Source organism: Crocodylus siamensis, chromosome 2 (genome assembly GCF_052110815.1).
Source record: "Crocodylus siamensis isolate JL-2025a chromosome 2, ASM5211081v1, whole genome shotgun sequence".
Classification (NCBI taxonomy): domain Eukaryota; kingdom Metazoa; phylum Chordata; order Crocodylia; family Crocodylidae; genus Crocodylus; species Crocodylus siamensis.
Window position 1 is genome coordinate 73624306 of NC_143396.1, and position 21214 is coordinate 73645519.

The 21214-nt window shown below is 39.5% G+C and overlaps 1 long non-coding RNA gene across 3 annotated transcripts; it reads left to right on the top strand.

Moving 5' to 3' along the window:
* The first annotated feature begins 2541 nt into the window (after nucleotides 1-2541).
* On the top strand, nucleotides 2542-20388 carry LOC149870397 (uncharacterized). Of its 3 annotated transcripts, none has more exons than XR_016440441.1 (5): nucleotides 2542-2645; nucleotides 8485-8669; nucleotides 8995-9089; nucleotides 17022-17148; nucleotides 19428-20388. It is a non-coding gene; the product is annotated as an uncharacterized LOC149870397 (long non-coding RNA). The 3 variants fall into 3 exon arrangements; XR_016440442.1 differs by having other exon boundaries at nucleotides 2552-2736; XR_016440443.1 differs by lacking the exon at nucleotides 2542-2645 and adding an exon at nucleotides 2724-2782.
* The last annotated feature ends 826 nt before the right edge of the window (nucleotides 20389-21214 follow it).

A 21214-nucleotide genomic window follows, 5' to 3' on the forward strand; every position in this document is an offset into this window, starting at 1 on the left:
TCTATTTATTTTGTTAGCTGTCTTAAATAAGATATGCTACTTTGCTTTCCACATGAATCATACATAACATCTGTGTGCCTCATGATTTTGCATGATGAGGTTTCCAAAGCACCACATGAGTTTCTCTTGTTCCCTATACTGGATGATAATGACTATGGTAAAGACTGGCTTATGCACAATACTTTGCTAAATTGGTATGACTTTCTACAATATTGTTGTTATAGGATAAACAAAGAAAATATACAGCCAAGATTGACTCTGGCAATAATGCACAATGTTATGCTACAGCATCTTTTCAAATTGTGGACTAGAATAATTTCTGCTATAATTATATGAGTAGAAAACTGTAAAAGTTATGTTTCAGTGACTTATGAGCTTCTGGTATTCATTGGGCATGTACAAGCATTACATTTATTTGTAAATATGCTGCAGAGGGGCTGGCTGGAGCACAAGGGTGCTCCAGTGAGGGGCTAGCCAGCAGGCAGCCCCCATGCATAAGCAGCTTCGTGCCCTAGCCAGCCCTGTCACTATCTACACATGTGCTGCGGTGCACAAAACAATGCTGCCTCCAGGTACTACTTCCGTTTAGCTGGATTATACTGCAGCAGTATTAACGAGTCTACTGCAGCCTGGTAGCATTACATGTGTAGATGGTGATGTTTTACTGTGGAACTAATTAGCAAGCTCTGCAGTAAATGTCTCGTATAGATGTACTCACTGAGTCCCGAAAGGATTCTCCGTATTTATCAAATGTACCATGTATCAGTGGTTTCAGAATTGGGACTAGAGATGCTCATTAACTTTGTTTTTGAATGTAAAAAACACTTTTTGCAATGAGACAAACATTTATCTCAAATAAATATCTTCCCATGAAACAAAGTTTTATAAACTTTATAAATGGTCATGGGTAAAATCATTTTTGTTTCTCAGATGGTCAAGCATCACTGCAATGACTTCAGTGAGCAGAAATTAGCAACTCTCAAGGTCTTTTTTTAAAGGCTACTTTTTTTTAAATCTCTTGGGTGGGAAAAGTGTTCTTGTATTAAATATTTGATGTCAGATGCATTTTACAGATGTTATGTTATCCAAAAGATTTTGTATTAGCTTTAGTGAGATATTGCTCATATCTATTTGGAAATGAAGCCAACTTTTCTTTCTCTGACACGTTTTAATCTAAATGTAATGTAATACAACATGTCATAAATACGTTTGTAAATATTCACAACCTCATGAGAAAGAAGTCTCATGGGCAAATGTGTAAAAATTCCAGAAATTCATATGCTCCATAAAATATCTATGTGGTTCTGCAGAAATCCCACAAAAAATCTTCCAAGACACTTATGATTCCACAGACGCCAATAAACTAGATTACCGTGTTAAAAGGATTTTCACTAATACTGTGAACATTGCATAGACCTATAGGCAGGGCTTGTAGCATGCTGTGATACCATAAAATTAACTGAATAAGCAGGCAAATGTCTTTTCTCCTGGCTAGCAAAGGAGCTACATAAAAGTAGTATCTTCTTCCACAAAAGAATTGTTCCAGCCAGTATAGCCAGAGGTATTTGATCACTTTAACAAATGCAAAAAATAATATTTTTTACTATGTTTCCTTCATATTTAACCTTGAAGAACTAAAAGGTCTGTGGAAGAATGAAGAGGGCTTCTGTATGACTCAAGAATTACCAAGAGACTTGTTAGCAAAGTTCCATTTTCAAAATCTTGTTCAGAAATCATTCTTGAACTAGGAGTAGAGTTTGACTTTTAGATTCCAGACTGAGTTTACAGGTCTGGCAGTTAGAAAAGGCATATATTATTCTTGTAAATTGAGAACCTTTGATCTGAAGTCACTGAGAAACAATAAACATAGGGCCCCAGGGTAACATTTTTATACAGACTTTTTAGAGTATAATTACACTTTTAGGTCTATATCTGTAGCACAAACTACTGAATTTCCTAGCAGAAATTGCTAAATCTTGATATGCACTTCATGGGGGAAAAAAAAAAGTCAGCCAATTGGCTAATACTTTATACTTCTTAAGATTAGAAACCAATATAATTATATAATGAATATATTGGGTTTTTAAAGCATTTCATCCTAATACAATGAAAGCTGAGCATCCTGGTTTGGTTTTCCTTTCCTTTGTTTTGTTTTGTTTTGTTTTGTTTTTTACATTGGGATATAACCCTCATCCTAACATGATCTTTTTTTTTCTTTTTACCAATACCCTGCTGTTTAAAATTAAATTGAGAGATTTTTAAGATAGTGGCCTATTTTTCTCTGTGTTACTTATGTAAAACACCTTTCATTTTGGAGAACTGTAAAATTTCATAACTTGGTGAATACATTGATGAGACTTAAGTAACTTCCTCTTGACGACTGTATTGGTTGTTAACAGCTAGGAAAATATTGGTGCTGGAAGTAGAATACAGTACCTATAATAGTAAAGAATTTTACATTGCCCTAGGCAGACAGCATTTCTGGGAGGTAGAGTTACTTGGGAAACTGTTTTGCCATGTGACCTCCTTCACGTTTGCAAGGCAAGCTAAACAGAGAAGAAAGAAGCACTCCGGGAATTTACTCTGCCATCACAGGGAGCTGGACATGGAGAGCTGCTGGAAGGGGCCGTAATGAGAACTGAGAAGTGAGTTCTGAGCTCCCCCAGGATGAAGAAGCTTCTCCCCCAGGTCCTTGTGCACAGCAGGGGAGACCAGTGTGAAGGATGGAGGGCAGAGGTGGGGTCCAAACTCTCCCACAACACTGTCTACGGGGTGTTTTTGTGTATGTAGTTTCCCTCTGCTCATTTTTTCCTATCCAGTTTTCAGAACAAATTCTCTCTCCCTCTCTCAGATTCCTACTGTGTGTAAGTAAAGTATGTCATGTTGAGCTGTTGTTTAAGCTCTGGTTTCACTGGGAAGAGGTGCTAAATGGCTCCTTAAGGAAGCAGCCTTGAAAGCTGGTTGGGGAAAGGAAGGAGGATCTGTGAATCATGATGTCTTCTGCTGTGGCATCTTGTTCAGCAGAGATTGGCATGCATCATAGAAAGCATCCTTGCAGAAAGGGGTGGGGAAAAGAGAGCAGTGCGGTCTGGGATGCTGGAGGACCTGACCAAACACTCAGTCTGTGTGTAACAGGCTACCTGTTCAAATTAAAGGTCAATTCAGACAAGTTGAAAAGATATTCTATGTTTTGCAGGTAACGTCTTTCAGGCTGGATCACCATTTTTGTGGCTTCTTATCGAATGATATGTGGCATGTTACCGTTTGTCATGTGATTAACACATTAATCACAAGATGAATGTAATGTCAAACATGTGCCTTTAAAAATATTTTTTTATATTGTTTTACACTTTCAAAAGTTTATAATGACAAGCTACACTTCAGGACCTCATTTGTGCCAACTCATTAAGAATTGCCAAGATTAATTCCCCATTACTAATTATTCCTTAAAGACAATGTTACTGTTAACAAGAAATAATCATTTTAGTTGCATTTCAGACTATCTAGCAATGCTGTTTATGCTCCTATTTCTATTTACAATTGTGAAGCTTTCATGTGCTACTTGCTCTGTAATAAATTTGCGTCTTTTTACTAGAATTCAGTGCAACTTAATGATATTCATACTAGAGATTGGAAATCCCATGAAGAACAAATGAAAGTGTAAGAACGCAGCACTGGCTATTTGAGAAATCAAGGTCCTGCATGAGAGTAGCTGAGAACATTTGTAGACAATACAATACCTGTTGAATACTTTTGCCACTGCAGTGTTACTCACTGACAGCAGTCAGTGTTAGGAATTGTGATCTAAATTTGGTCTTGAACATTTTCAACTGCCCTGTTCATAGACCAGATTTTCTATCCAGTTTATTCTGAGTTTCTCTGAATCTAGATACATAAGGGGCACGTCTACACATTCCCCTGACTGTGCAGTTGGTATTGTGCAGTCATTTAGTTCTCGCTTTGCTTTATCAAGTACTAAATGACCGAGCAGTACCTTCCAGTACTGTGCAGTCCCGGTGGCACACAGGTTGTTTTCAATCCTACTGTCGAGTAGCAACAAGCTACTGTGCAGTTATCTCGTTGCTACTGCAAGCAGCAGCGTCACAATTAGTGCCCACCAATGCTACGTCACTGTAGCTCGTTGCTACAGAGACATAGCATCTCATGTAGACATGCCCGATAGGAAGGCATTTCCAAGGCCAATCCTGGCTATGCTAAAATCATTGGCAAAACTTCCTCAATCAGTCCATGATTTCATTCTTATCTTCTTACCCAGTCAGAATGGGTGCAACTGCTTTCATGGAGAAGCAAAGCAAAAACTATTGCCAATAGCAAGACAGCTCCCTTCTGTTGTTTATTGTACTGGCTTTGATACAAATTACCTATTTGAGGTTTTGGCCTTTTGGTCTCTTGAATATTTGAAGTATAAACACATGGTGACAGCATGGAGAAACTGGAAACCTTGGTGAAGATACCTGCAGAGGAAGGGATTTGGTTGAATGCAAAGCAGCCAGAGGGCAAGACTTGAAACCACAAGAGATTGATGAATCCAGTAGTCACCGCATCAGATTTTTGTGGTGCTCTCACTTTTATTTCTGGCAGCAGGGCTCCCATCATTCTTGAGTTGCCATGGAGTGCTAATTGGCTGGGATTGATTCTATCTTCAACTACCCTATTAACATGGAAGTTTGAGGCATTTAGAGAAGATGGCAAGTGAGCATGATACAACTTAGGGGACAGTAACTTTCATAGGATCCCTCTAAGTAGGCTAGATTGTATTAAGTAGTTTAAACACGGACTATGGATTCTTGTCCCAGTATCTGGATTAGCTTTTGTGACTCCATTGTTCCTATTAGCTTGTTTGCTTCTCCCAGCACTTCCCCTTTACCCTCTCGCCCCTCCAGCCTTTGTCTTTTGTATTCTAATTTTTTCTCTCCTTGTACTCTGCTTTCTGTAATCCTTTCAGAGAATTTGATGTTTGAAGTATGTTTTAGCTCTCAAAAGCTTGTGCTATATGCATGTGTGTGTCTGTGTGTACACATACCACATACTTTGGTTAGTCTTTAACATACAAATCTACCCTGCTTTCTATGGATGGGATGAGCAGGGATTCCATTCAACAGGGTTTCAAAAAAGAACAATAATTAGTTAAAACCCTGCCAGTTAGACAGTATTTTTACTGATGCTAGGAATGACATGTATTGCTGTAAGGACCAGATCATGTAGTCTGTAGGTGATTTCATTATTTCTTTTTACAGTCACTCTTTAACTAAAGCTCAGCGAATCATAGAAATTAGAAATGTGTAAAAGAACATTGAGGGCTAGATTCTATTTCACCTCTTAGGTACATAAATGGACTAAAGGGAGATGATTCCAAGTGCCAGAGCATTCCCAGGGCTCCTCAGCTTTCTCCCCCTGACCTTCATGTTTCACAACAGCATGGCTTAATAGGAAAAATTCAGGATGCAGACACTGTACTTGGTTTGTTTTCTTTGGGTAGAGAGGGATAGCTAGCCATGTTAGTTAGTGTTGGTCTGCATAGTTAATAGCTAACAGTTTACTAGCCAAAAATACTAGAAGGCACCTTATGCTTTTCTGAATGAGTTAGTCTTAAGGTGCCACCCTGCCCTGTCTTCTGTCTTTCTATGCGTCTGGTTGGATTTCTTCTCACAAATCAGCCTACAGTGTAACAGTGAACCTCCTTCCTGACTTGACGTTTCTGGTCTCCTGCAAGCTATTGCATGCTAGCATAGGGTAAGAGAAGTTTCAAGGCCACTGCGCAGAGACTCTGGACAGTCCTGCAACTGATGGCATCTATGGATTTTAGGTTCACTGGCTTTTTGGAGCCTCAACCAATGGTTCTTTCTGATAGTAAAATAAAAACTGATTCAGGTGATGACTTGGGGAAAAATTCAGTGACCAGAGGCTTCCTGGATTTTGAACCCATGAATGACAAAACCCATAGCAATAGAACATTTTAACATAATCTGCTCTACTCTGTCAGTGAAGGGCAAAAGGTTAAATATGTTCAGAAATGCTCAAGTACTAGTTATTTGTTTTGTTATAGTTTATACACCATAAAGCTAAAATGACAATGTTTTGGCTGTGCACTTTAGGAGAAGAAAAGGAGTTTGCCTGTGAGGTCAAGTGTTCAAGCCAACCTGAAAGAATGAGCAGTGTTATCATAATTACTCCCAGTACTGTGCAAACATGAGGCTGACTAACAGATGAAAAGCTGACACTTTCTCCGCAAGTATGCACCTCCGTATTGTGTGCGCAAAGTGTGTTTTAAAAAACTTGCTGAGTTTGAGTCACATCTCTCTGTTTGACCTTGACCAAGAATGGACAGAAGTCATGAAGTTGTTTTATCCCTACTGGCACTCAGCAGGGCTTTTAATGAGACATCTGCTACACAGTTTTACCAGCAATGCATCAAGTGAAAGACACCCAAAAAGAGCTGTAACCTCCTGCCTTTCATGTAAGTCTTGTTTGTCAAAGGCCCTTTCCACACCCCCTCCCTTCTTAAAATGCCAGTAACTTTCCAAGATCCAGCACAGTCCTAGATAGTAAAAAAGGCTCCATTTCCCTTTTGAAGAAAAAGTTCTAAACACAGGTATATACTTTAGAGAATCCATCACAAAATGAAAAAGTTTTGAAGGAGGCTAAGTAGTTCAGCTCTTATTCAGATGTAAAGAGATTTAGGTCCCTACCTCCTTTAGGCTGCTTTGAATATAACATTAGGTTGTAAAAGGTTGTAAGAAAACACGGCATATGATCACATTGCGTCACAGGTACATAATGGTCTTTTTGGAATTGTCTGTATCCGATTTATTAGGTGTCTTTATATAGTTTTTAAAATATGTATATATCAGGTGGCAAAATCAGGGTTTCAAGGACCTGTACAATAAATATCTACCTTTGCTGTAATGGACATACCAGGAAGCTACTAGAGGTGAGCTCAGGGGTATATGTTGTAGCTGTGTTGGTTTAAGGACATAGGCAAACAAGGTTCTTTGGGTAAATCCAATATCTTTTATTAGACCAACTTGAAAATAATTGGAAAAATTCTTCTTGGCAAGCTCTCAGGCACAAAAACCCTTTGACAGCCTGAGGAAGTGTCTGCAGATGGTCCGTGCTCTTCCTGGATGGAGTGGCAAAGCAGCCAGTACTTATGCAAGAAGGGCAGTCAGTGAAAATGTAAATTGAGGTGGTCAGTAGGTGAGAGACTGGTAGGGGGGAGGGGGAATGAAAGTAGCTATAGTCGAAGGATGAGGGTGGGGGGAAGGGAATCAGAATAGCCAGCTCCATGCAAGAGAAGGAACAGAGCTCTGCCACATGTTATCCTTGGTTGGCAGAAAGACATGAGTGATTTTGTAGCTCTAGCTTGTGCTGGGGCCAAGCAGTTCAGGATCAATGAACCTCAGCCTGCTCAAGGACAGCTTCACCTCCACCACTGTATTTAGACACAGTTGGGAACCCACTTCATAAACAGTATTTGTCCTAGAAACTTGTTTCACTGAGCAAATAAACATATGTAAATTGTATATGCATGCACACTTAACATGAAAGAAGTTGGGACAGTTGCATATAAGTCAGAAATTCTTCCTTCCTTAATGTGCTCTGTATAGGTGGCAGAGAAAACTAAAAACTATACATGTTTTCACAAACTATCAGTGCTGTTGTAATAGGGCTTTATATTTGGCAGACACTGTGGCCAGGTACAACAGACATTACACTTTTACCAGTATAAGTGATTGGAAATCGGTCTATACCCAGAACAGAACAGAAGTTCAGTGCAAACGGACTGGTTTAAAAATGATGGAACTCTTAAGATTTGTACCTTCCCCCCACTAAAGGGTGAATGTGTGTTCTGTTCACTTCCAATAGAAACAATGCTGCTTACAGAAAACTCTGTAACATAGAGAATGATTCTGCATCGGGCTTTTTGAATGTTTGTACCTACCCTGTATCTACTTTCTAGCAGAAGGTAGAGAGAGGTAGTTAACCATATTAGTCTGAAATCAGCCAGAAAGCAGAATAGATTAAAAAAAATTAAAAACCAGTTTGAATGCAAAACCATGGAACAAGGCATCATTTACAAACTGGACTGTGTTAAGTATGCTTTCAACAGGGACGATGGATTTTAACTCATTACCTGGATTAAATTTTGTGTTCACCTTTCTTCCTGTGGGTTTACTGCTCATTTGCTTTTCTCTCCTCGCACTGTCCTGTCATCTCTTTCTCTCTCTCTCTTCTTCCTCCCTTATCTTTTGTATTCTAATTTCTTTCTCTCTCTTATACTCTGCCTTCTGTGTGTCTTTTTCATAGCATCTGATGAAGTAAACATGGGATCACAAAAGCTTGTGCTTTCTCTCTCTTTATATATATATATTATTTATTTGGTCTATCAAGGTACATATCTACTCTGCCTTCTGACTGACTTCAAACTGACATGCCTAACTACTTGTCTTTACTTTCTGGCAGACATGGACTCTTCTATGACTACTACGCTAGATTGTACCTGGTAACAGCTATAGGGCAAGGATTGCTCTTGGCTAGCATCATCCAAGGTGACTGGAAGGACAAAGTGAAGCTGAGACCTTACTCCTATCCTGTTTAGTTGTCTGTATCTCATGCTGTTCAGGAGCTATCACTCCACTTGCACAAGGGTAAGGAATACAGCTGTGCTTGAGCACTAAATGCCTGGGTGAGGAAGGGAAGGCATAATTGGCCCTAGCTACAAATGGATGAGTTAAAAGGTGTTTTTCATTCCCACTTACAATTAAAAAAATATAGAACTTAAGTAAAATTCAACATCGCTACTTTTTGTAAAACTCACTTTAATACTCTCCATACTATAGTTATATATCCAAACTTTTAATAAAACACCTATTAGTGTGCTATCTAGGTATTTTACAACAAATTAGGAATAGTGGATATGGCTTAAGTAACAATATATCAGTCTTTTGTTGTATTTCTTTATTATCTTCTCAGCTCTGAATTGGTCCTGAGAAGTTGCCATTTCTGAGGGAAGGCTTATTAAGGAGGGAGCAGGGCTGGTATTAGACTTGGAAGGACTCTGAAAAGAGGTAAGATATAGGTGCTTTTCTCACATGCACAGTAGATGACTTGAACAGCTACTCTGTAGATATGATCTAACTTAGAGTAGGGCCGAGCTGTGGAATGGAGCTCCAGACAATTGCAGGAGCCATAGCCAGTGCTATTTTTAAGCAATATCATGTCACTAAGCCTGCAAAATAATTATTTTTTAGACTTTCCTATTTTGTTCCGTAAGAGTACTGGCTTTTGTGGTGAAACAGAGTGTGGGTTTGTAGACATGTATAAAGTTTATAAATTGAGAATGCCAACTTGGGAGGAATTCAGACTCATCTGAACTTCTGAAGAGAATCAATGGCTGCAGAAAAAGCACCCAGAATCCCTAGTCACCCAGAGATGGACTGGCCGTCTGACCGAAGGGTTTGTTGGTTAGTTGGATCCTCGTTTAGGTAACTGACTGTGATTCTATAGAACCCTGCCTTGCTCTGTCTATAAATTCTCTGATTTAATAGATGGGCTTTAGTCTGGTATCTTTGTAAGGCAAAAGTGTCAAATTTAAACCCCCAAGCGGAAGAAACACCTTGTTACACATCCCTAAAGCTGGTTCTTTAAGTGGGTTTGGAATTGAATATATTCAGGCTCATATTCCGTGGAATTCATATTCCATTGGTGTTCAATTCCTCTGGTAACAGGGTCCACAGCTACAGCTTACCACAGAAAATGATCTGTCCCTTGTGCTCAGGAATTTCATGCCAGGCCAGTTTAGTTGAAGTACCTCTGTCAAGAGTACTTATACTAAAGATTTGCTCTGGTCAGACATCTGTTTTAGATTACACCAAACATCTTAACTATCTTAAGAGATAGAGGCATGGGCAGTGTGAGTGGAATTTAGGCTGCTATCCTGCACTACAAGATAGTTGTAGTGCGGGATAGCAGCCTAAAAACTATCTCTTGCAGATCATTATCTGTGGTAGGTTGTAGCTGTGCTATCCCACCTTAGTCCTAAAAGAGCAGATCTTCAGATTCTCAGGGGGAGTCCACCTGTTAAGTAGATCACCTTCTCAGTGACTGACACAATATTAATGTGCTGTGTTCACAGGCATCTTTGCTAGATGACATTCCTCATGTTCTGCGCTTCAATAGCTTTGTCTAGAGGTAAGGAATATATGGTGCATTACCAAGATCTTCAACTCAGAAGGTGATCTACTTAACAGGTGGACTCCTCCTGAGAATCTGAAAAGCTGCTCTTTTAGGACTGAGGCTGGCTTTGTAAGGATACATATAAATTTAAAAAATGGGGAGAGACTTGCAAGAGACAGTGCAACGTCTACATATAGTATAAATACACAGGAAGAGGAAAGTCAGGAAAATAAGAACAGAAGAGAAAGGAACATCAGAGGGTGTAATATGTATACTGATCCTTCCTTCCATCCCTGTGACAAGGTATTTAGCAGAACTCACAGATTTGTTGGAATCAGATAGGGCTGCACCAGGAGTTCTGCTGTGGCCTCTGGGCTCCCAACTATGCACCTTAGCACCAACACCACCCAGCCCCATGTAGACAGTGCATTTAGAGAATGGACTATGTAACCTGGCATGGAAGTCAGGTGATGTTTGAGATAAATGAGATCTTTGTACACTAGTACAAAACTGAGGACCAGAAACTACTGGTGCAAGTCATGAAACCAAGTGTAGGAGAGAAACATACTGAAATAAAAATGATGGCAATTCACTTAATCAAGAGTGTGTACTGTTTAGGAAAGATAGAGATAAAGGTGTAGAGGTGGTGAAGCAATACGAGAAAGATGCTGTAAATTGTACAAAAGCAAATGACAGAAAGGATAAAATAATCAGCTTGGGTCAAAATCACTTTATAAAAGAAGTTCTATTGAGAAACTGGCATAGATTCCTAACATCAGATTTGGATAGACATCTCTTTAGAGAGAGAGAAAGAGACAAATATTGAAAATTGTCATTAGGATGTCATTTAACTTTCCAGGCAGAGACTGGAAAACAAAATGTGGTATTGAAGCCATGTTTATACAGCACCAACTCTGTTGGATAGGACATGTCATAAATATGCCTGACAACCAGGTCCTATAGGTCCTATATTCCCAAGACACTGATGGTCACTGCTGTAGAGGTGGGCCGAAGAAGAGATTACACCTTGAAAGTCAATTTGAAGAAATGTTATTTTAACATTTTGAAAATACTCAGTTTACTATAGAGGTAGATAGATGAGAGAGACAAAGGGAAAGAGCTGTGATCTGACATTACCAGATCCCACTCCTTCCTGGAACAAGTCTGCAGGTGAACAAACAGATGTTGGATTGGCCTCTTCAGCCACCTCTGGACTCCAGACAGGATCTTATGTACCAAGCAAAAAGTACTGACCATATAGAAAGGCTCCAAAATTACCTGAATAAAAAATGCCTCAAAAGGATGTTAAGGGGAAAGAAAGAGCCTACAACGAATGGAGAAACAGATTGATTAGCAAGAAAACTATAAATTGGAGGCCAAAAAGTATAGAGATAAAGTGAAACTTGCCAAAGTCAAACTGAATTTCCTTGAAAAGAAAATTAAAATAAATAACAAAATATTTCTTATGTATTAATATATCAATTTATTCATTTATTCAGTTTATATGGCACTCTTCCCAGCAAAAGGTCGGGGTAGCTTACAATAAAAAAACAGAATAAATTAAAAACAGGAAAGGAACAAGAGGACCAGAACAGTTTAAAAGGGAACAAGAACATCAAGTTAGATCAGACACTCCATAAATCAGATGTTCCTACTTTTGTTTGGTGAGTGCTTGCCCAAATAGGAGGGTATTACCAAATCTTGATAAGATGTCCAGGCTCAGGCTCTAGCTTGCTTCAAGAGGGAGGAAGTTCCACATCTGAGGAGCAACTGCAGAGAGCAACCTTCCTTGTATTTTCCAGCATGCTGACTTGGTGTACTGATAGTAATCGTAGGAAGTTGCTGTCAGTTGACCTCAAGGATTGAAATGGGGCACAAAGGAAAAGGCAATTCCTTAGGGTGCCTAGACAGTTTAGAGCCTAATAGGTCAAAACTAGCACCTTGAATTTTGCCCAGAAAGCTATTGGGAGCCAGTGCAGATCCTGGAGCACTGGAGTTATGTGCTCCTGCTGAACGGCCCCTGTCAGAAGGTGGGCACTGCATTCTGCACTAGGAGCAGCTTTTGGACAGTCTTCAAGAGTAGCCATACATAAAAAGCATGTTTCAGTAGTCTAGTCTTGAGGTTACAAAGGAACTGATGACAATGGCCAGATAAGTCTGAAAGAAAGTCACAGGTTTTCTACCAAGTACATTTGGTGAAAGGCATTCCTAGCTATGGCCATCACCTGAATATCCAGGTGAACAGAAGATCCAGGAGCACCCCAAAGCTGCAAACCTGAGTGAGAACAGGAGGCTGGAGTGCATCAATGATAACTGTCCCAGTCCCCAATAAATCACGTGGTTTGACTAACCACATTACCCCTGTCTTGTCTCTTCAGTTTCAGTTGGTTCACCTGCATCCAGTCCACAGCCACAGCCAAATACTGGGAAAGGACTAAGAATGCAGGGCCTGGGTCAGAACAAAAGAAAAGGTAGAGCTAGATGACATTAGAATACTAGCATCACTTGCTTCAAATCTCTGCATGGTCTTATCCAGCAGCCTCATTTATACATTGAACAGGAGAGGCAAACAGGATGGAATACTAGGGGAGACACAAGAAAGGACCCAAGGAGGTGACATGCACTTACCCATCACCACTCTTTGGGACCTCCCACAAGGAAAAGAAAGAATCAACTTAGAACTGTCATACAACGGTCATACATTAAAATTTAGGTCATGTAAATGTTTTATCTGCACCCCGTGACCAACTGCTAATGTGCTGAAAAGTCAGAATACTGGAAATGGCACAAGAAATAGAAGCTCTAGTAGCAAGGAGAATAACTAATACTTCTACTTAAGACAGGGAAAAAACCCTCATTGGGCAATAAAAACACTCAGTAGTATGCAGGGCTTTAGAATAAATTTTGAAAAAAGGAATAATTAAAGAAAAGGAGGTAAACTGAAAATAAGGTAAAATCAACTTACGTTTATCATAGAACATGCCAACCTAACTTTGATGAGATTGCTTATGTTTGATAAAGAGGAATATGGCTAATTTAATCATTCATGTAGATGTGGGGAGACCAGTAGATGTGGTATATCTTGATTTTAGCAAGACTTTTGATACAGTCTTGCACAATGTTCTCACAGGCAAGCTAAGGAAGTACAGACTGGATGAATGGACTGTAAGGTGGATAGAAAACTGCCTGGAGCATCTGGCTCAGAGTAGTACTCAATGGCTCAATGTCTAGTTGGCAGCCAGTATCAAGTGGAGTGCCCCAGATCATTCCATCTTTAAAGGTGGAATCTTATTTAAGGTGTGGTTATCAGCAATGGACTTGCTTATTTTATATAATCCAAATGAAGTGAATCATTTTTCCAGACGGGTTTTTGTATTTGTTCATTAGCTTGCCAGTGAGGTCCATATTAAAATGTAAAAATACTTATTTTTATGAGATAAAGGTGTGGTCTGAGCACATATCATCCCAGCAGGGTGTGGGGCCCAGGGCAAAGCAACCTGCATGGGGCCTCTCTTCCCAGCCCGCGGCACACTTATGCCAGGGAGTGAAAGCGCCAGAACACCAGATGCAGCGGGACTGGTGGTGGCCAGAACTTTCAGCCAGAACAGGCAAAGAGCTGTCCAACCCACTGGGCAGGGTAATCTGCAGGCGCAGCCTCTCCACCCAGCCCTGTGGGGCCCCCCAAAGCATGGGGCCTGGGGCTGTTGCCCCAATTCGCACCCCCCACCAGGGACAGTCCTGGGTCTGAGCATGGGATTAAACCAGAGAAGGTGCTGCCTCAGACTGTGGCCTTGAGACCAAGCTGAGAACAAGTGATAGTTTTCTTGGTTCTAAAGTACTGTGCTTCTAAAGAGATAATGATTAGGGAAAGACTCAAACGAACCCACAAGACCTGAATATCCCCAAACTTTGGTGTCTTCAGGCCACAAGACCTGGTCACAAGACCTGAATATTTCCAAACTTTGGCTCTGAATTGCTGTCATGGGCTGAACTACATTCTGGACATCTCTGAACTTTGTTGAGGTTTGCTGCTGTAATTAAACATTGTAGCTCAACTACTTGCTAGTAGTAATTTGCTCATAAGACATAAGGGGTGAAATGAGGTTTAATTAGATGATGTTTATAAATGACTTCATAGATTGAAAAAACACTATAAATACTAGGGATTATTATCATAGCAGTTATTCATTTCACTGGTCATAGTTTTGTAAATATTTAACTAATCATTCACTTGTAAAGACCACTGTTTGAGTTATGTCTCTTAAACTGTTCCATTTATGGCATTCAGGATTAAAAAGAGGTGTGAAATCATAAAACTGCTTGGAAAACTGAAAGCAATTATCTGAAAACTGAAAGCAATTATTGGACAATGATGTTACCTCTAATCAGTCTAGATCAAATTTGCAAAGTCAGAGGAATAAATAATTGTATTCTGATTACCTAAAACATGATAAATTTAGTCATCAGAAAACTTAAACTAAGGAAAAACAGGGTCTGAGGTAAAAAAGGAAAAATCATGCATTAAACTACACACTTCCTTACTCGCTTTCCAAAGCAAGGAAAAGCAGGACAAAAGAAAAGCAAAGAGAATGGTCATACTTTGTTAGATTAGGATTGCATTTGGCCAGTTGTTCAGTGATTGTGTGTGAAGTTTATTGTCAATTATTTTGGGCTTGTTTGGTCTCTTTCATTTCTGATGCATTTTCTAAGCAAAAGCAGGAAAAATATTCTGAACACATAGTTACACACATATATCTCTGTCTGATGATTAGACTGTCAGTTTGAAGAACAGCACTAATAGATCTGTAACGAGATGAGAGTTTGTGCAGGGTGATCCTTTGCTACTGACTCCTAATTTTTTTTTTGAATCTGGAATTATTTATATAACAACATAGCTTTGATTATACACAATTTAACTTGTATACAATTTTTAGCTGAGGAGCAGTACAAACTCATGAACAGTTATATTTATTGCTTATGTTCAGATGTTATGACTATGAATCATAGCTGACCATAGCTTCACAACATGCAGAGATTAGTTTACAGGAAATTAAATCAGCAGTGCTTGCACACTAATGCTTGTTCAAGACTTCTTACAACACTAGAAGGCAGACAGTTAAGACTAAGGACTTTGCTCACCCTTCCTACAGGCAACAACCTGGCCAAACGCTTAGCCCTAGGGAGAGATGGGTTTTAGGGCTGACAATGTTTTCCCCATGCAAATCAGGAGCAACTTTAAAGATATGTAGTAGCCCTGCAGAGGACATTTTCCAGGGAATTTTGTGAACAAGCACCTCTCTGATGCATGCTGACAGTACTGTCCATTTTGGTGTTGTAGTGACTGGCTATGGCCATGCCAAAAAAACATTATACATGCCTTATGCTGCTGTCAGGCTTCTGACCCACACCATCCAGCAGGAATATCCACTGCTAGGTATCTACTACCTGGATTTTGACATCATCAAAGAGAAAAAACAAAGGAGTGAAAGACACTTTTTAAAAAAAGTACTTAGGGCTTCCTCTTCCAAGCCCTGAATACAGATATCCCATGAAGGACTTGAAGTCATTAAATAGTAATATTCTAAATATGATATAAAAGGAAGCATTTCTGATTAACTTTAAAAGCCTATTATTTGTAGCAGTATTTGAGAGAGAAGTAATGGATACACAAGCATTCTGGGCAGACATAAGCAAGTAGGACAAACAAATGCTAAACTTTCCATTAGAGCATGATTGCTGTGTAAGGTCTGATCCAAAGCCCATTAAAATGAAAGGAGAAGTACCCTTTGATTTTTTATCAGAATTTGAGTAAATTTCATGTGACCTGTTTTAAGATCCTACCTTGTACTTTATGAAGACAACAGTAAAAATTAGGCCAGCCAAAATAGCTATCCTTGTAAATCGCAGAGTGTAAAGAGGAAAAGAGAGGATGTAAAACACACAAGCAGTAAAATGGTACAGTACTTTTAAACACTTCCTTTCTAAAGATACAATAAGCAAGATAGGGCTAGGGAGGAAGCAAAGCACTAATTGAACATCAGCACTGTACCTAAACCTTTGCTGTTACACCAAGAAACACAGGAGACCAGGGTGTGAAGTCTGAAGCCACAAAATATGAAGGACAAGATACTCAGAGGTGAAGAGTGATTTTGCGTATCTTGGTTTCTTTGATGCTCAGCATGAGATGCCCTTTAAAGAGATTTTCTTTTAGAGGTTGGGTGCCAAACATTTTCTTGAAATAAGACTCTGGTTAAGGCATCTAAAATAGGCTTTTGAAAATGAAACCACTCAGAATTACTAATGATTTTTGTAACTCTTGGCCAACATTCAGAATTTTTTTTAAGTCCTCTTCATGACACTAAGAGCGAGTGAGTGGTGGCAGGGCATGGAGGGCTGAGAGGGGGTGTGGGGGGTGTGGAAAAAAGGAGGCTTACAACAGCACATTTACTTTTTGGAATAACTTCAGTAAAGCACCTCAAGGCTCTTTTGATTTGTTGTTCTGCCTGTCTTTAAGACTTACATTATGTATAACAATGAAATCTGCCAGCAAGAACTAATGATCTTGTGTGTTAGAACAAATGTAAAACCAGTACTATTTGTCTTTTTGATGTCTTAGACATGCCTCTTATTTGCTAAAATATGTGAGTTTATTTAAGGAGAGAATACAAAGGGGTTGGTTTAATTTTGAATCTAAACCAAATGAATGACTAGCTGCAACCTAGTCTGTATGGTATGCAAAAGCAAGCAAACAAACCTAGTTAGAATAGAGTGCTATTGACTTTGCTGATACTGTTGTTACACTTTCTCAAATCTCACCCTTTCAGCTCATGTTTCCTTTGGAGTTCCCATATGACATTTCCTATCATTGACACATCCTGCTTCTGAAATGTGCCTATGTTTCAACAACTGTTTTCTATCTCCACTCATTTGAAAGAAACATGGACGTATCAGGTATGCCTAGACACAGCAGAGGAATGTGCATGGCAGATGTACTGCATACATTATAACACCAACTTTGCTAAAAGGTTGTGGTTTGGATTTTTTAAATGTTTTTGTTAAATTACATTGTGAAAATTCCTTAAAGTTGTCCAGTTTCAGATGAAATTTCTTTGTTAATTGTCATTTTCTTGAAGGATACAGCAAAGTGCTGAATGGACTAAAAATGTATATGGATACCTTCATCAAAATCATGTTACTTGTGCAATTCACAAGGCCAACAAGCTATTAAGCACTAGTTAAAACCTTAGAGTAAATGTCCTATAGGGAAAATTGGGCATTTGCACAAAAATGACATTCACTCTTATTAACATGCACATAAATGAATTGTATAACATTCTTCTGCTTGATTTGAGAGCCAAATGAAGGGTAAATAATCTCAGTACCTATCAGAAAAAAAGAAATGGTATTTCCACATGTTATAGTTTTACACAGCAGATTTCTCTTTTTTACTAGTTTTTCAAGGTTGGTGGCTCAGCTTTGGTAAAAAAACTCATGAGTTATATAAAATAATTTATTTGCTGACACAAAGTACATAAATTAGATGCTAATAAGACTTACTATGAAAGTTCTGCATAACCAGTTATACTGCACCCATCTCACAGCATTAGACGTCCATGCAAAGACTTGTTTAGGATTACTAAAAATGTAACTTTTTAAAAATTTAACTTTAAGAGCTTTTTTGACTTATCTTTTCATAATAAGACAGTGATTATGTAAAGTTATAAAGCAGTTTGCCTGCAAAGGTTTGTGGGTTTTTTTAATTACTTAGTTATTTACTTAGCTAATTTAATTGCTTAGCTATTTTGGTGCCATTTGTGTCTGAAAGATATAAGGCCTTAATTCAGAAAGACATGAAAAAGAAATGTTCAAGAGTTAATTCATACCACCAGTAGAGTTTTTCTTCTTGGGGATATAAAGTATTGTGGGCTTGGAGATGAAAAGAATTACAAGATTTAGGAAGTGGTAGACTCTAATTGGAGGCCAAATTTTGGCTGTGATCTTACAGGCTAGATACATTCAAAAAGCCCAAAGCGGAATTAATCTAAGTTGCATGGTTTTCTGTAAGTAATGTAGTTTAGATCTCCTTTCCGTGGTGGGAGTGCAAGAGGGGGTTCAAATCTAGACTGGGTTTTGCCATTTTTAAACCAGCCTGTGTGTGCTGAACTTCTGTCCTGTTACAGGTAGAGGCTGGTTTCCAGTTACACATACCAGTAAAAGTGTAATGTCTGTACCTGGCCACAGGCTTTACAACCTTGAGTAGTCTCATTGAGCTCAATGGGACTACTCGCATGCATGGTATCTAAGTCTTTGCAGGATCAGGGATTTGATTATAAAGTGAGAAATACAAATGGAAAAAAAATTGCAAAGGGAACCAGGGAAAATACAAAGAATCTGGCAATTGGATGTCGTGGCCTGGTTTACTTTTGGAGAATTAAGAGGGAGCCCTTACCTGCAAGTCAGAGAATGGAATAGCTGGATCGAAATATATTTCAACCGAGCCCGTTTATGATAACTACTGAAGGCCTGGTCTGTTCCTTGATAACCTACTATGTTTAGAATTGTGGCATTTATAACCAAGTTCAGCATTTTCCAGTTTCTTCAAGCTAAAAGTTTAAGATACTCCTTTTGGTGGATATTTACATTTAGGTTAACAAAGGATAAATGTGCACTTATCCTTAACTTAAAGTTACATTATACTGTGGTAATTTAGCATTGAAATTGCTTTTTTCTCTTTCTCTTTGTAAAGTCAAGTCAGTAAAAGCAATTCTCCTTTCTACAGTTACAGGTATATTAAAATTTTTTTCTATAGGATGATGTTGTCTTGCATAACATTACCATGTTTAAACTCAAAATGATAACACTGTTCTGTATAGCGTTGTATTTTTGGAATACATGTGTGGCATTAACTGTGCAGTTGCATCTGCACAAGTGTAAAAGGTCTGGTAAGATGTCCCTGGAAGACTGAAGGCTCAGTAAAGCATTATAAACATATATTCTTTAATTATTTACTGTCAGCTAAACCATTTAACTCCCACTTGGCCCTCACTGAAGTGCAATATAGATTTTCTTGAAAATAATAAAGATTTCTTAGTAGCTTTATAGATAACTTTAGCAAAATGTTTTATTGGTGCACAGTATGCATCGCATATTTTGTGTTCCTTTCCTATTGTTCTTTTTAATCTTTATATGCGGCTCTTTAGTCTTTAACGCTCTTTACTTTTTTCTTTCAGCTGCATATGAAGTAATCACTTTTTATGGGGAATAATTTCCAAAGCAACGTATTTGGAGACCCTCAGGAGAGGAGTATGCCACCCTCACTCTGGCTGATTATTGACTGTTGCTTCTTGGGTAGTCACACTATACTAGCATGAGTAAAGATGGCAGAATCTGCTCAAGTCATTCCAGTTTATTTTGAGACCAAATACCCTTTTCAGAAGTAAAGGAAATATAAAATATCTGCACACTTTAGCATATATTTTAGAAATACTGGAACAAAAATTCCTTGTGTCACTAACACTCCAGTAACACTGTTGACATCCAGCGAAAAGGCAGCATGTGGGGAATGCAACCCCATTCTTTCACACGACCAGGATTAGAGCAAATGTACTGCATTACTTTCATTAGCAACATGTGGCTTAGAAAGGAGTTCTTTTTTAACCCTAGCTTCAGAAAAACAAGGTATCACTACCCCATTTCTATTACAGCAGCTTCCAATAAAAGGCAGCTTTAACTTGAGGATGGCTCCAGTTCTGCTTGGAAGGAACACAGCACAATAGTACTGTCTGTCTGTCTCTTTTTATTAATTATCCCCCCCAGGCTGCCAAAAGTCTTGCTTCCTCCAGGAGTTAGAGCAGCCTGGCCCTTACTCCTCCTGCTCAGGCAAGTGTTTCCTAGCAGATCTCATGCCCAGCGTCTCTCATCAAGTAACTGATTTGGAACCCACAAGAAGTTTAACCTCAGGCCTGCCAGGTTCCTTGGTGCCCGAGTTACTTCAGGGCTGAAGGATGGGCATCTGCCTTAGGGCTTAGGGTGGCTGGCAGAAGTGATGAGAAGGGGCTTTAGGCGCTCCCAGGCCTCAGCAGGGCTTAGAGAGGGTTGTGAACCCTTTAGGATTGCCCTGGCAATTCCAGAAATTAGATATAAATCTCCGGGAGACTGCTGAGAGTCACCCAGGAGACAAATGATAGGGCATTCATTAAAATAAATATTAAACATTGAATTTGATGTATACAGTAGTCCAGTGTGTTTTTAAAATATAATAGTTATGTGCCTTCTGGATGTAATGACTCATTAATGTCATGATGTCAGGTGATGAAACCTCCTGCAATAGATTCAAATAGAGTGGGCAACCCTAGGCTTAGGGGACTGGACCCAGGGGTGCGGGAGGTGTGTGTGGGGTGGGGGAGGGGAGAGGAGGGGAGGGCGGTGTTTCTGTGGGTCTGCATGTGTGTCGATGAGTGTGTGCGTCTGTGGGGGTGGCCCTATGAGTATGTCTGGGGGAGGTGTCTGTATGTTTATGAGTGTCTTTGTGTGTGTGTGTGCACGCATGCCCTGGAGGGGGTGTCTGTGAAGTGTGTGTATGCGTGCACACGTGTGTACCAGTCTGTGCATGTGTGCCTGTCTGTGCATGTTAGTGCGTGTCAGTGTGTCTGAGTGTGTGCATGCATGTGTGCCTGGTAATAAATGTGTGTGTCTGAGTCTGAGTGTGTCTCTGCATCTGTGTCTGAGTGTGCCCATGTGCCTGTTTGTGCACGTTAGTGTGTGTCAGCGTGTATGTGTGTCTTAGTGGGTGCGTCTGTGCATGTCTGTGTGTGCGCGTGTCTATGCATGCATGTGAGCATCTGTCAGTGTGCATGTGGGGGGGGGTGTCTGTGCACGTCTGTGTGCGCGGGTAGGTGTCTACGAAGTGTCTGTGCATGTGGGTGTGCGTATGTCTGAGAGTGCCTGCATGCCTGTTTGTGCACGTTAGCGTGTGTCAACGTGTATATGTGTCTGAGTGTGTGTGTACATGTATGCT